The 13,274-nt window shown below is 42.1% G+C and overlaps 1 long non-coding RNA gene across 2 annotated transcripts; it reads right to left on the bottom strand.

Annotated features, from left to right (window-relative positions):
* Window positions 1–865: 865 nt before the first annotated feature.
* Window positions 866–12,374, bottom strand: LOC139356090 (uncharacterized). 2 transcript variants are annotated; one of them, XR_011607471.1, is made up of 7 exons: window positions 12,307–12,374; window positions 11,769–11,961; window positions 8,394–8,540; window positions 7,308–7,394; window positions 6,991–7,173; window positions 3,242–3,524; window positions 866–1,126 (listed from the first exon to the last, which is right to left on the bottom strand). It is a non-coding gene; the product is annotated as an uncharacterized lncRNA (long non-coding RNA). The 2 variants fall into 2 exon arrangements; XR_011607472.1 differs by having other exon boundaries at window positions 3,242–3,408.
* Between the last annotated feature and the right edge of the window lie 900 nt (window positions 12,375–13,274).

The following is a 13,274-nucleotide window of genomic DNA, read 5'->3' as shown; positions in this document are numbered from 1 at the left end:
AAATGAGAGGACCATAAGCACAGATGCCTGCAATATTGAATCAACATCAGACTCTGAGTTGTTGAGCGAAGATATCAGAACTTTACAAAAACAAACTATCAGTCATCATTTCTTCAAAGAATTCCTGCAATTTTCAGCAAGAAGTAGATAAAATAGAGTCACGTGTCCAAATTTTCTATGCTTTTATTTATGCAGAAATAAACATGGGTATTCAACTCTAGGCAGTGCACTGATGTCACAGAGGGAGCTTTTTTAAAACAGCATGCTGTGGCTCCTCCCCGGGAAATCTTGATTCAATAGGTTTCTGTGGGAACTGGAAGTCTAATGTAAGTAACTCCACAGGTGATTCTGACGCAGAGCTGATTTTGGTAACTATTAATAGTAATTTAATGCAATGCCCACCAGATGGCACTCATGCTCCAAGAATAGAAAGGCAAGTCGGAAAACTGCTCAATCTGTTAAAAGGCTGTGCTTTGTACTCTGCATGTGTCTGCCTTTAAAAGCCTACACTAGGCCGGACGCGGTGGCGCACGCCTGTAATCCCAACACTTTGGGAAGCTGAGGTGGGAGGATTACCTGAGGTCAGGAGTTCAAGGCCAGCCTGGCCAACATAGCGAAACTCCGTCTCTACTAAAAGTACAAAAATTAGCCGGGCATGATGGCAGGCGCCTGTAATCCCAGCTACTCACAAGGCTGAGGCAGGATAATTGCTTGAACCCGGGAGGCGGAGGTTGCAGTGAGCTGAGATTGCACCCCTGCACTCCAGCCTGAGTGACAAGAGCGACACATTGTCTCAAAAAAAAAAAAAAAAAAAAAAGTCTACATTAAGTGACTCTCATTGTCTAAAAATAACAAATGGGAATATAAAATGTTTGTTCTACTCATGCCTCTGCAGTGTGGTCCATAGGATGGAGAGCTGACATTGGGCCCATCGTAGTGTGAGATTGTTCTGGACACGGTCTCCTGGATCGTCAATGCTAATGAAGTAAAAGTTGACGGTGAGAAGCCTTCCAGCAGGAGCTAACAGGGCTCACTCGCAGTGCTTGTTGTTTGGATACATGCCTGGATAGCCGGGGCTGGTGAATGAGCCTCTGTCTCCATAAAGACACACATTTCCTTGCACATCCTGCAAGGAAAACAGGACGGGAAGTTTGATTCAACAATGTACAAACCCCCATTCAGTCTGGCTTGTTAGGTAATAAGACTTTATTTTCATAAGGTGCTGAGACTCTTTGCAAGAATAATGGAGGCAGAAACCCCTTTTCCTGTTCCTCTTCATTGGGCTACACCCATTCTCCTCCCTTCCCCTCTCTTCCCATCGCCCTCCACCTCTTCCATCCTCAACACACATGCCTTTGACTGCATATCATGACCCAGGGACAAGTTCCTCCAGGACTGTACTTTGAAAATTGGGGGTTGAGAGCAGAATGGGGAAAAAAAAAAAAACTTGATAAAGTAACTGTGGGAGAAAATCAAGTTGTTGTCTCTGTGCTTTCGATGGGGCAGAGATGTTTGCATGCCCTGAGTTGATGCTAATGATGTGAGTGAAGTAAAATTCGAGGTAAAATTCAGCGCTAAACCAAAGGGAGTGTGTTACTGTAGGTGGTGGCAGGAATGACTTCATTATAAAAGTGACTTTACCAGCCTAATAATGGACATACTTAAGGTCGACTACTTCCAGTTTTGGTGTTAGTTTGTTCAATTTGTTAATCTGTATATGAAGGCTGTCATGATTTAGACTACATATAGACTACATATCTGTGGAGATCCAGATCGCCTCCAGGACAGGAAGAAGCTGGCATAGTTACAGAGCACCTGGCTGGGCCTCTGACCACCGAGGTCTAGTCCCACCTCCACCTCAGTCTAGCGGAGCACTTTGGGCAACTCATTAATCTTGGTGGGTTTTTTTTTTTTTTTTTTTGAGACGGAGTCTTGCTCTGTCGCCCAGGCTGGAGTGCAGTGGTGTGATCTCGGCTTATTATAGCCTCTGTCTCCCAGGTTCAAGTGATTCTCCAGTCTCAGCCTCCCAAGTAGCTGGGATTACAGGCATGCGCCACCGTGCCTAGTTAATTTTGTATTTTTAGTGGAGACAGGGTTTCACCATGTGGGCCAAGCTGGTCTGGAACTCCTGACCTCAGGTGATTCACCCACCTTGGCCTCCCAGGGATTACAAGTGTGCAACACCACGCCCAGCCTAATGGTGGTGTTTTATTTCCTGATAAGGCTGATAAAATTTCAGCATTGGAAGTCATCTGTATCTTCCTTTGGGTGCCAAGATTCCATTACCCGTGATTATCTTAATAGAACCATTTTCTTAAGATATTTAAAGTGATTTCTGTTTATCTTTTTTATTTTGAAGGTATTTTGGTATTTCAGGACATTTCATAAAGGTGTTCCTCCTCTCTTGCATTAAATGTATTGACATGACTTAAATTTTCTTTAGCTGTTTGATAAGTGGCCAACCAAAAATGTGAGAAGATACTTACTACGTTAAAAAAGCAATTTCTCTCCAGGACTGCCAACAAATGTCAGGGCCTGCGAGAAGCACAACCACTCATATATATGCCAGAATGTGTTCATCAGTTGGATTTCTGGTAAATATTGTTCCTTAAATTCTCAAAGAACTTCCTTGATGGTGAAACCAAAAGCCAAAAAGTCTAACAAAATTGAATTTATGAAAGAAGATTTTTAAATCTTCATACCTTATATGTGCTTCATATATGATTATGTATTCTTTTATAAACGGAAGTAATGAATAAATGTAGAATTTAAATTAATCTGGCCAGGTGCGGTGGCTCATGCCTGTAATCCCAGCTCTTTGGGAGGCCAACATGGGTGCATCATTTGAGGTCAGGAGCTCAAGACCAGCCTGGCCAACATGGCAGAATCCTATCTCTACTAAAAATATGAAAATCAGCTGGGCGTGGTGGCGTGCGCCTGTAATCTCAGCTACTCGGGAGGCTGAGGTGGGAGAATCACTTGAACCCAGGAGGTGGAGTTTGCAGTGAGCTAAGATCGTGCCACTGCCTCCAGCCTGGGTGACAGAGCGAAACTCCATCTCAACAACAACAACAACAAAGTAATGTGTACCTTCATTGTTAAAAATCTCTATTCTTAACATGAATTAACCAGGTACACAGGTAGCTAAAAATACAAGGTTACTTTGCCTTTTTCTATTAGACACCTTATGTTTTTCTCACCTACATTGCTTTCCCGTACAAAATGCAGATAAATGTCTTACCAGTGGGTGATGAGGTCCAGATGATTTCATATCCACGATTGAAAATTACACTATCACTCTTAAATTGTAGGTATAGTTCATTATTTTAAGAGAAGACGGGGTTTGGCAGCAGAGTTCCACAGCACTTGCCCAGTAATGGTGAATTGCTGTTACTTCCATTTCTCACCCTTAGGAAGGAGTCATTCATTATTAAACTTACACTTTCTTCTCCAATGTATATACATTACAATGTGAGACAGTTTGAATGATGACACTTTCGGAAAAGCTTTGTCTTCTTATATACCTAAGAATGAAGGGTTTTCTGAAAATACATGCAGAAGTCACCTTCACTTGCAAAGGTGAAAAATGTTCCATGTGTAGATCAAAAAACATTTGTATTTGGATTCAGGAATATCTGTTAACCTACAGCAATTAAAACATCAGACTGCTTTTTTATACAATAGTTTGTGCTACGATCCTGCAACCTTTGCTTTTGAGGAAACATTTGGAAGAATGTAGGTAAAGTGAATTTTTAAAGGGTGGGGATGGGTGGGGACAATGTTGACTGCCCTGTTTCCAGTCAACTATTATACGTTTTTCATTGTGTGTGTGTGTGTGTGTGTGCGCGCGCACGCGCACGCACACACAGGTTTCCCATTGATAATTACTTGGCTGTAAAGGGGCTATGAAAAAAATACAATGCAAGGTATAATAAAGTTCAGAACAAAAGGAATTTCTGCATGGGTGAAGGACAGAATTATAAATCTATACAACTTTTGACTGTTATTAAATGTGTTTTAAAAACACATTCCGAGACCTTGTTGCTTTTTTGTTTCAACTCCTCATTTTTGAGTAGAGACATATAAAAACAGAAAATGAGTTGGTGTTTTGGGAGGAGAGAGAACCACACTGTGAATTCAACCACTTTCTGTCCCCCAGCCTGGCTCCTACCCTGCATTCACAACCAGCCCTGCTTCCAGAAGGGCTCTCGACGCTTCTTAAGGAAACGTTACATAGGCAATGTATGTCGGAACCAGCCTGACACGTAGAAATGCTGATTTTACTGATCTATGTATTTGTTTATTGGAAGTTCCTGTCTTCTATTTGTAATTCCATGGTTTAAAATTTGGTTAATTGCTGGTATCTTAAGTCACAGAATTAAGACAGTCTAATCTTGCTGGGCTGTGTTGATCAGGGGAGATTCCTTTTAGGTCTATGTAGTAGCCCATGGGAGAGAATAATGCCTTTCTAGTGCTTCAGGGATTATTCTGCTAGTGTTTAAACAAAGTAGAGTTGCCATGACAGAGTAGCCAGTTATCCACTAGTAGATGGCAGGACTGCCATATTTAAGACCTGCCAGCACTATACTCTTGAGTTTGGGTGTTTTCACCTAGGGGTCCTCTTTTAAAATGGTGTTGCTCTGAGAGGAGCAGCAAGATACTAATTTCCACTGACACTGCCGATAACTTGTCTTATTCACTTTCCTCTCCTAGGAGGAATGGGGCCACCGAGAGCAGCAGGCATCCCTGGGACATCAGAGGATCCTGAAAGGGGAGGTGAAGGTATGAAAACAATCGCAGATTCCAGGCATGGTCTAGAGCTCGGCCCTCGCTTGGTAGTAACACAGAATCCTCAGTCAGACATTTCCGTTCCCACTGCAGTTCACAAGAATGGAATGCTGAGGCTTCCTGGTCCAGCTGCCAAGAAACTATGCCCACAGTCTTCCCACTGAGAGCCAGACATAGCTACATTTTACAGGCCTAAGCTGTGGTTTCCTTTCTTTGCTTAGGGGACAGGAAGTTTCAGATCCATTCTATGGAGTAAGGAAGGACAGCGAGGAGGAATAGTTCTCACTCTCCATGGCTGGAAAGCAAAGCTTTGCTTCCCAGCATCTATCAGGCAAATGGCAAATGTTGACTCTGATCAATAATGGTCCATTCAAGCTGGAGTGAGTTAAGAGTTAGTTGAACTGTGACTCCAACCTAACGGGATTATTCCATCTTTCCTCCAGATCCCACTCCCCTCATTCTTTCTGCTTTCTGCTTCATATAAATATATGAATCTCCATGGTGACAGAGGTACATAGGTCCAAGTTGAATAACTTGACTGGCACAAAGAATACTGTGTTTGTCTTTTCGTTTCCTCCCTGCTACATACATCTTCTGGTTTCCTATCATGTGAATATTCTTTTAGAAAAGGCATGAGCTTACTCTGAGTATTATTTATGGCACTACATGTTAAGGCTATTGATTAATAAAGGATTTAGATGAATTCCAAAGGGGAGAGCTTTCCAGGATGATAAAACTCTGCATCAGGAATCATGCTGAAGCTAAACCCATAGGCAAAGACCATGTGCTGGAACACCCTTCCTCACCAGGCTGGGCAGAAGGTGACAGCAGCTCTAGAAGCCAAATCAGATGAGGTGGGTTGCAGGCGAGGAAATATGTTTTGTTGGAAACAAAAGCTGCAGCTACCAAGAAACTAGCAGCTGAACAGAAGCCCACTGGAAAGAATCCTCCCACAGAAGGAAAGGCGCCTGCTGCATACACTGGTACAATTACATATGCTACAAAGATCAAATCATCTTGGGCAGCTTATTTTGAATGAAGACCTGATCAAAGAGGCAGCGAGAAAAAACATAATAAAAAATACAACTCCAGATCAGGTGTAGCAGAACAAGCAAACTTTTTGGAAACCTTACTGAAGTCTCTTGTATGGTGAAACAAAGCCAATTTAGAGAGCATCAGGATGAGGTTTAGATTTAAATTCCACTCTCAGAGGAACTCAGCATCCTTATCCTTTTGGGTCTTAGGTTCCACCTGAGTTTATTTCCTAAGGATGAATGCATTTTCAACAGGGCTTGCAAAGGTCACAACCCAATGAGCTCTGGGGTTTTTCTGGCAAAATGCAGGTGCTGAGTTCCACACACTGGGTCTGCATCAGATGAGGCTTATTCAGACCATCTCCTGCCTATGAGCGATGATATTCATGTTCCATCTCACATTCCCAATGCAGGTGATGGGGCAGAAAGAGCACAGAGGGAGCTCATCGGGGGCTCTGGAGGACTCCAAAGGTTCAGTCCCACAAGGGGCATGGCTCTGCCTGCTCCAGGCTCAAGGGGGGCTTCTCTCTCACTGTGTCCTGGGGTGGGAGTGGAAGGTGGATGGGTGGAGGGTGGGCAAACAGCAAAGTCACTTCTGTGTCCAAATTAGAGCCCTAGAGTTGTAGTGGAGAAAGGACAGACCACACCTCCTGCGACCAGGGAGCACTTATTCAAGGAAACACTTGTCTTTAGAGGATGTTGATGATGCCCCAAACTTACCGTAGGTGTCAGGGAAATCAGGTGAGCTATTTAGTATCATTCAGTTTCATTTTACAGAATCAGCATATTGTTCTTAAACTTTCTTCTGATCCTTTTAGGTCTCAGCTTACATATTGCCCTCTTAAAGAAGCCGTCTAGTTCCCAGACTGAGTTAGGAACCCCTACCCCTGCTGGACTCAGTTAGTCCTTTCCACATTGTGCTGTAAGTGGCTATACCCCATCTGTCCTTCCCACCAGATTAGGAGTCTTCCGAGGGCCCTAAGGTTCCCAATTTCCAGTGTTTGGACTGGTGCTCTGTAAATGTTTAGGGAATTAAAAGGTAATGAACAAATTAATGAAACAAATAAGAATCATAGAGTATTAGCAGCACTAGAGAAAAGGTGTAAAATCTTAAGTGATCCATCATCTTTTAAATAATTCATTTAAATGATATTCAAATGTGTATTACCTCCAAGAAATCGTTTCTGCATTCAATTGAGTTCTTAATGCCAAACAAATGAAAAAAGAGGGAAATGGTGTGGTTCTGGGGGGGCTGTGAGAGTAATGGTGCAATCCATGTCATTGTCATAGTTATCTGGCCATCCAGGACTCCTCAGGTTGCCAAAAGCCTTGTGATAGTCTCTGTTGCAATCTTAGAGGAAAAATATGCATAATTAATGTATGCATTCCAATATTCAGTGCTCTTTCAACTTCACAGGAATAATTCAAAAAGATCATTGCATATGAACAAACTTTAGAAAAAAGTAATCCAGCTTCTTTGTTTACCTTTGAGATGATTGAGATCCTGAGCAGTGAAGTGAATTTCAAGCAGCACACACAGATGCAATGCAGCGGCTGTTCACACAAACACCCCTACGGGAAGCATGACATAGGAGATTTCTCCTTTAAAGAGGAATACTCGAGGATCCTTTGAACTTTTCTGATCACATTGAGGTGGAAGCGGCTAGCATTCAGACTCTCTTTTAGGACAAGAACACTACCTCCAAGACAGAGTTTTGCACAAGGATTTTAAATCCATTGGTGACTTATTTGTGGGAAATCGTTCTTTACCTTTTTTTTTTTTTTTTGGGTAAAATAAATATCAAAAGTACTTTTGTTTGTTTAACCAAAGGCAGCTTTCATTTGAATTAATTCAAAATAAATATTAAATAAAGTGTTCTGTGAAAATAAACTTCTCAGTGATAATAATCAGGTAACTCTTTCAAGGCTTTTTGATTTTTTTTTTTAAATTAAAAAGTAAACTTTAATGTCGAAAATGCAAACTTGGGGAAGACAGAAAAGATCACAGATAAGGCTGTCACTTCACACTTGGAAGGCTGCACAGCGGCCGGGCAGAGGTCCTCCTCGCTTCCCAGACGGGGAGGCGACTGGGCAAGGCTTTTTGATTTTTACAAAAATAATTTTCTAAGATTTTCAATTTTGTGAAAATATTAAAAGTCTCTGAAATATAAACTTCAAATGGGTAAATTGTATGATATGAGAATTATATTTTGATAAAGCTCTTGTAAATATACATATATTTCTTGTAAATAAGTATGTATATTCAGTGTGGTTAAGTGGATAAATTAACAAAATAACTGGTATATTTTTAAAATCAACTACATAGACGTTGAAGAAAATGCTAGCATTCTAAGCATCTTGGTTAGTGTTGTATTCTCTTTACCTCTTTAAAAACCAACTTTAGTAATTTGCTAAATTGGGCCTTTGTTCTAGTTAAGAGATAGGTATGGTTTTTGTTAACAAATCCTAATTTACTCACAGGAGTCAATTCTAGAAATAATTGCAACTATTCTAGGAATAATTGTAATGATGGCAGCTTTTCTGAATAAATGATGAAGTTCCAGGACTCACCTGCTATCTGATAGGTGAAACTCATTCTAGAATTTCTGTTTAAGACTCCAGATTTAAAATGACAATTGCAGTACTCATAGAAGAATAAAACACTGGCACAGCTGAAGCATTTCTGCCACACAACTGAATTCTTGAATTTCCATGACCCTGAAATGAAATGGAAGCCAAATCATGTTAGATTTATTTTAGAAGAGAACAGCATAACAGAAATTAAACTGCATGTAAAAGTATGGTTTAAATATTTAACCATGGAAATCAGCTCTGTTGTTGGAAGTGCTCTGCAAGAAGACTCACGTTGGCCTTGGAACTGACACAAGCGCACCTTCCCAGAGGAGAGTGTGGAGGGGAGGCAAAGTTTCTGCTGAAACCACAGACACTTCCCTGCTGAAAACAAGACCCCTTCCCTCTCATGCGACTTCCTAGCTGAGGCCTGTGCCATTGCTCTGAGTGCCACCAGGCTGTTTGAGAGCTCACTGGATTTCTCCTCCTGGGGCTTTTGCCATTCCTAAGCTCAATGAGACTAACAACCATCATTGCCCTGATCCAGCCCTTGCTACCCCTTAGCAAAACTAATCAGAGCCTTTGGTTCCACTGTACATCCCCAAGCCAGCCAGGGCCTATAATGAGGTCCCAGTTCCCCTTTGTAACACTTGGGCAGCCCTCATTACCTCTCAAAAGCCTGGAGTAAATGCAGTTGAATGCCCATCAGTTCTTGCATAAAAACAAGTTGTACCAAAGTCAGGGTATTTGCAGCCTCCCTGTCTCAAGTATATCTCTAATATCTGCAGTCCTTCAGAACCTACTGAAAGACCCCACCCACCTCTGCTTGCAAACTCCTCTTAGTGCTTGGGACTTCCACTCCTCCTCCCCACCGTCTCCTGCTCTTGGTCCTTGTCTAACTTTACTGTATCTTGTGAACTTTAACTGCACTGTCAATCATTCTCTGTACACATCCCCCACCTTTCCACTTTGTAGCCTTAGCAAAACCTGGTTCTCCACCAGCCTCCTGGTAGAGGTCATTCTTTTCCCGTGCTCCACAGTTCATTGAGTAGGAAGGGTGGGGGGCCAGCCTAGGGGGAAGGGAGGGATGCTCCACGTTCCTCACTGCAGCTTCCATCCTCGCCTCAAAGCTGGTTCACCTTTGAGGGTCTCTACGTCTAGCCAAATATATTCTCGCCATTGTCATCACTCTCACTTACTTTTCTCCCGGTTACTTCCCTGCATTTATGAAAGACTTGAGGTGACTCAGCTCATAGTAGTCTCCTGCCCCTGATTTCCTTTCTGGACCCTTAGAGGTTTCAGTGTTTTTACAGACAAGCCATTAAACACCCTCACTTTGTATTTCTTAACACCAGTGGCTTCCATCTCTGTGTCTCTGTTCATCTCCAATGCCAGTTAGCTACTGTACATCCTCTATAACAGCCCTACACATCATTCTTTCATGATCTTCCAATTAGACCTGCTTTGTCTATTCTTGGATACTCTGAGAATGCCAGTTTCTCCTAGCTCATCCATCAATGTTTGTCTTTCCTCCCTACCTACCCAGTCTGAAACCCTTGATTGTTTCCTGTATTCATTCAGTTGAAAACATTATTCAGTCATGACAAACACTGGGTCTTACTTGCGGCCACTCCAGCTGCTGTTATGTTCCAGCTGGTACCCAGTGCTCTGTAAGTGGCACTCAGTGCCCTGTGGAGTGGTCCACCGTGATCCCCATTGTCTTAGCTTCATGAAGCAGTGGCAAATTGAAAGAGCTTTCATCCAAAGGGCCTTGTTCCACTTGGCTCTAAATCCTTCCAGTAAGGGTACCGCTGGGTAATGGGGATTTTGTCCTGAAAACCATTACCAACAGAATGATGATAATCTAGCATCTTGTCCACCTTGAGAGCTTGGGAGCTCATCTCAGTGTCTATGCCTTGCACAAAACTGAGCAAGTCCAGGGCCTATTCAGCTGCCAGCACATCTTCTAACTCTCCACATTGGAGTCAGACAAACGGGACTTTTCTCTCCCCAGCAAGACCACGTGAGAAGCAGGGGATCCCAGATTTATAATGAAGACGACCCTGAAAACTCAGAAGACAACAAATGGGACTCCACTATTCCAGCACATGGGGCTTGAACATGACATTCTTGGAATGAACTGGTGAGGGTTAGTTCCTCCCCCAACTACAGAAAGACAATCCAGGTATTCTCACATGTTCTCCCTGGTATCCATCCACAGTTCATGGCCTCTCCCTTTACATATTTTCCCTGGATAATCTCATTCTTCTCATTATTTCAATTACCTATCATGATAATGATGATGCACAAAAATATTTGGGCCTTTGGTCAACATCCCACTTTGTGTCCAACTATCTCCTCAACATCTTATTCCAGAGGAAATTTAGACTCAGCATTTTTTAAAGCTCAAAATGACTTTCTTTCTTTCTTTCTTTCTTTCTTTCTTTCTTTCTTTCTTTCTTTCTTTCTTTCTTTCTTTCTTTCTTTCTTTCTTTCTCCTTCCTTCCTTCCTTCCTTCCTTCCTTCCTTCCTTCCTTCCTTCCTTCCTTCCTTCCTTCCTTCCTTCTTTTCTTTCTTGTTGCTGTCATTGTTAAGATGAAGTCTTGGTCTGTCACCCAGGCTGGAGTGCAGTGGCACAATCTTGGCTCACTGCAGCCTCTGCATCCCGGGTTCAAGCAATTCTCCTGCCTCAGCCTCCCGAGTAGCGGGGCTTATAGGCACACACCACTGAACTGGGCTAATTTTTTGTATTTTTAGTAGAGACAGGATTTCGTCACATTGGCCAGGCTAGTCTTGAACTCCTGACCTCAGGTAATCCACCCGCCTCGGCCTCCCAAAGTGCTAGGATTACGGCATGAGCCACCGCGCCCGGCCCTTTTGTTTTTATCTCTCTTACATTACCATGAATATAGACCTCTGAAACTGGCGCCAAATGGCCTCTTCACTGATTCTCTTGTGTTCTGTATTGACCCTTTCAACTCAGCCTATAAATAAATCCTACTAACTATATGTATTTCTGCAAGCATGGTCCATGGAGCTCTGGTATTGGTACCAAAACACCAGAGATGTTTGTCAAAAATTCAGATAAATGGGTGTTATAACTCAGTCTCTGAGGGTGGGCCAGGGAGGATGCACTTTTAAGATGCATCTTAATGCATTCTTAGGCATGTGAAGCTTCGAGAGCTCTGGACCTACAGGACCAAGTTCAAGTTTCTTGACACACCTGATTGGAGGGCTTTGTGTACAGATGAAAAGCACATTAAACTGGAAGTAACTAAGAAAATTATTTAATCATGGCCTCATTATTTCAAGTGTTTTGCAAATGCTGGTGAAAAGGTCACTAGATGCGACTGTCATTCATCCTATAATTGTTACCTGTGGCGAGTCCTGAAGCTCTAAGTAATTCTGCATGCAGTCTTACAAGCTCACACAGTTAGCTTGACCTGCTGATGTGGAGGAGTGTGAAAGACCCAAGTACAGATGGAAAATGGGACCTCTGGGTCTGATGAATTGGGTGATGAAATATTTTATGGGGTCCAAGTTGCATTGTATGTTCCACCACAAGGCACTGGGAAGAAAAAGCAACACAGGAGCTATTTTATTCATGTCTCATCTCAGGCAATCTTTAAAATTCTGTCTTCTCTGTCTCCCACCCCAGGGGAGCTATATTTTTATCATTCCATTAAGAATTGGGAGTTTATATCCTTGACTAAAAATTGTATCAGATTCGTACCACAGATTAAACATAGAGTGAATAATATGGTGTTTAGTAATTGACATTGAGTTTAGATAGTAATTGACATTGAGCTTAGTAATTAACATTGAAATTTCAATATAATAAGCAGGGCATTCTTTTCAGTGCATGAATACATGTGTTATTTCATAACATATAAAAATGCTTCTATTTACTCACTGTCCATGATGGTGTATGTAGCATTAAATCCTTCCCTTTCTAATGTTAAGTCACTGACGAATTGAACCAGAAGGAAGTTACCAGAAGAGATAAAAGGAGCAGGTATGGTGGAACCACAAAACATTCCAGCCAAGTTGGCATTTTCATTAACCCCATAATGTAACTGAAGAAAAACAATTCATTACTTCTCCATTATTTACAAAAAAGTTGCATCTTTCACACTAAATTGGATGCGAAGTTGCAATAGGTCACGATTAAACATTTTTACATTGATGTTTTTTGAGGTGGTCTTAATTTAGGAACAGAATTATAATTGGATTGATTATATTATGACTTTCAGTAAAGACCTGGTATGATGCCTAACATTTTTTTCCTGTTTGGGAAAGTAATCTGTGGTTTTAAAAAGAATGTGTCATGAAAGTCCGTTCACCCACTGCTACCTTAACCACTGCACCTACTAACACTCTGGCCTCAGCTGCTCTGATCTTTTGCCTAGATGATCACTGAGCCTCCCACGAAGTCCCTGATTCTGCTCTTGTTCCTCTTTAGTCTATTCTCAAAATGTCTTTAAGAGGATACTGTTAAAATGTAAGTCAGACCAGGTCCACTGCTCTGCTGAAACCCTCCTAACTGCCTCCCATCCACTCAAAAGAACAGCCAAAGCCATCACAATGGCCGTCTCTCCTCCTCTGCCACCCCTGACCTTTCTGATCTAATTTCTTATTGTCTCCATTTTGTTCATTTTGCTTCTTGAGTGAAACCAGGCATGCTTCTGCTTCTTGGGTATGGCCTTTGCCTGGAATGCTCTTCCCTGTATATCCACATCGTTTGTCTTCCTACATTCCTTCAGGTCTCAGATATCCCCAACTTGGCCAGCGTGGTGGTACACGCCTGTAATCCCAGCTACTCAGGAGACTGAGGCAGGATAATCGCTTAAATCTAGGAGGTAGAGGTTACAGTGAGCTGAG

Source organism: Macaca nemestrina, chromosome 9 (genome assembly GCF_043159975.1).
Source record: "Macaca nemestrina isolate mMacNem1 chromosome 9, mMacNem.hap1, whole genome shotgun sequence".
NCBI lineage: Eukaryota > Metazoa > Chordata > Mammalia > Primates > Cercopithecidae > Macaca > Macaca nemestrina.
This window is presented reverse-complemented; position numbering and strand designations above follow the sequence as displayed.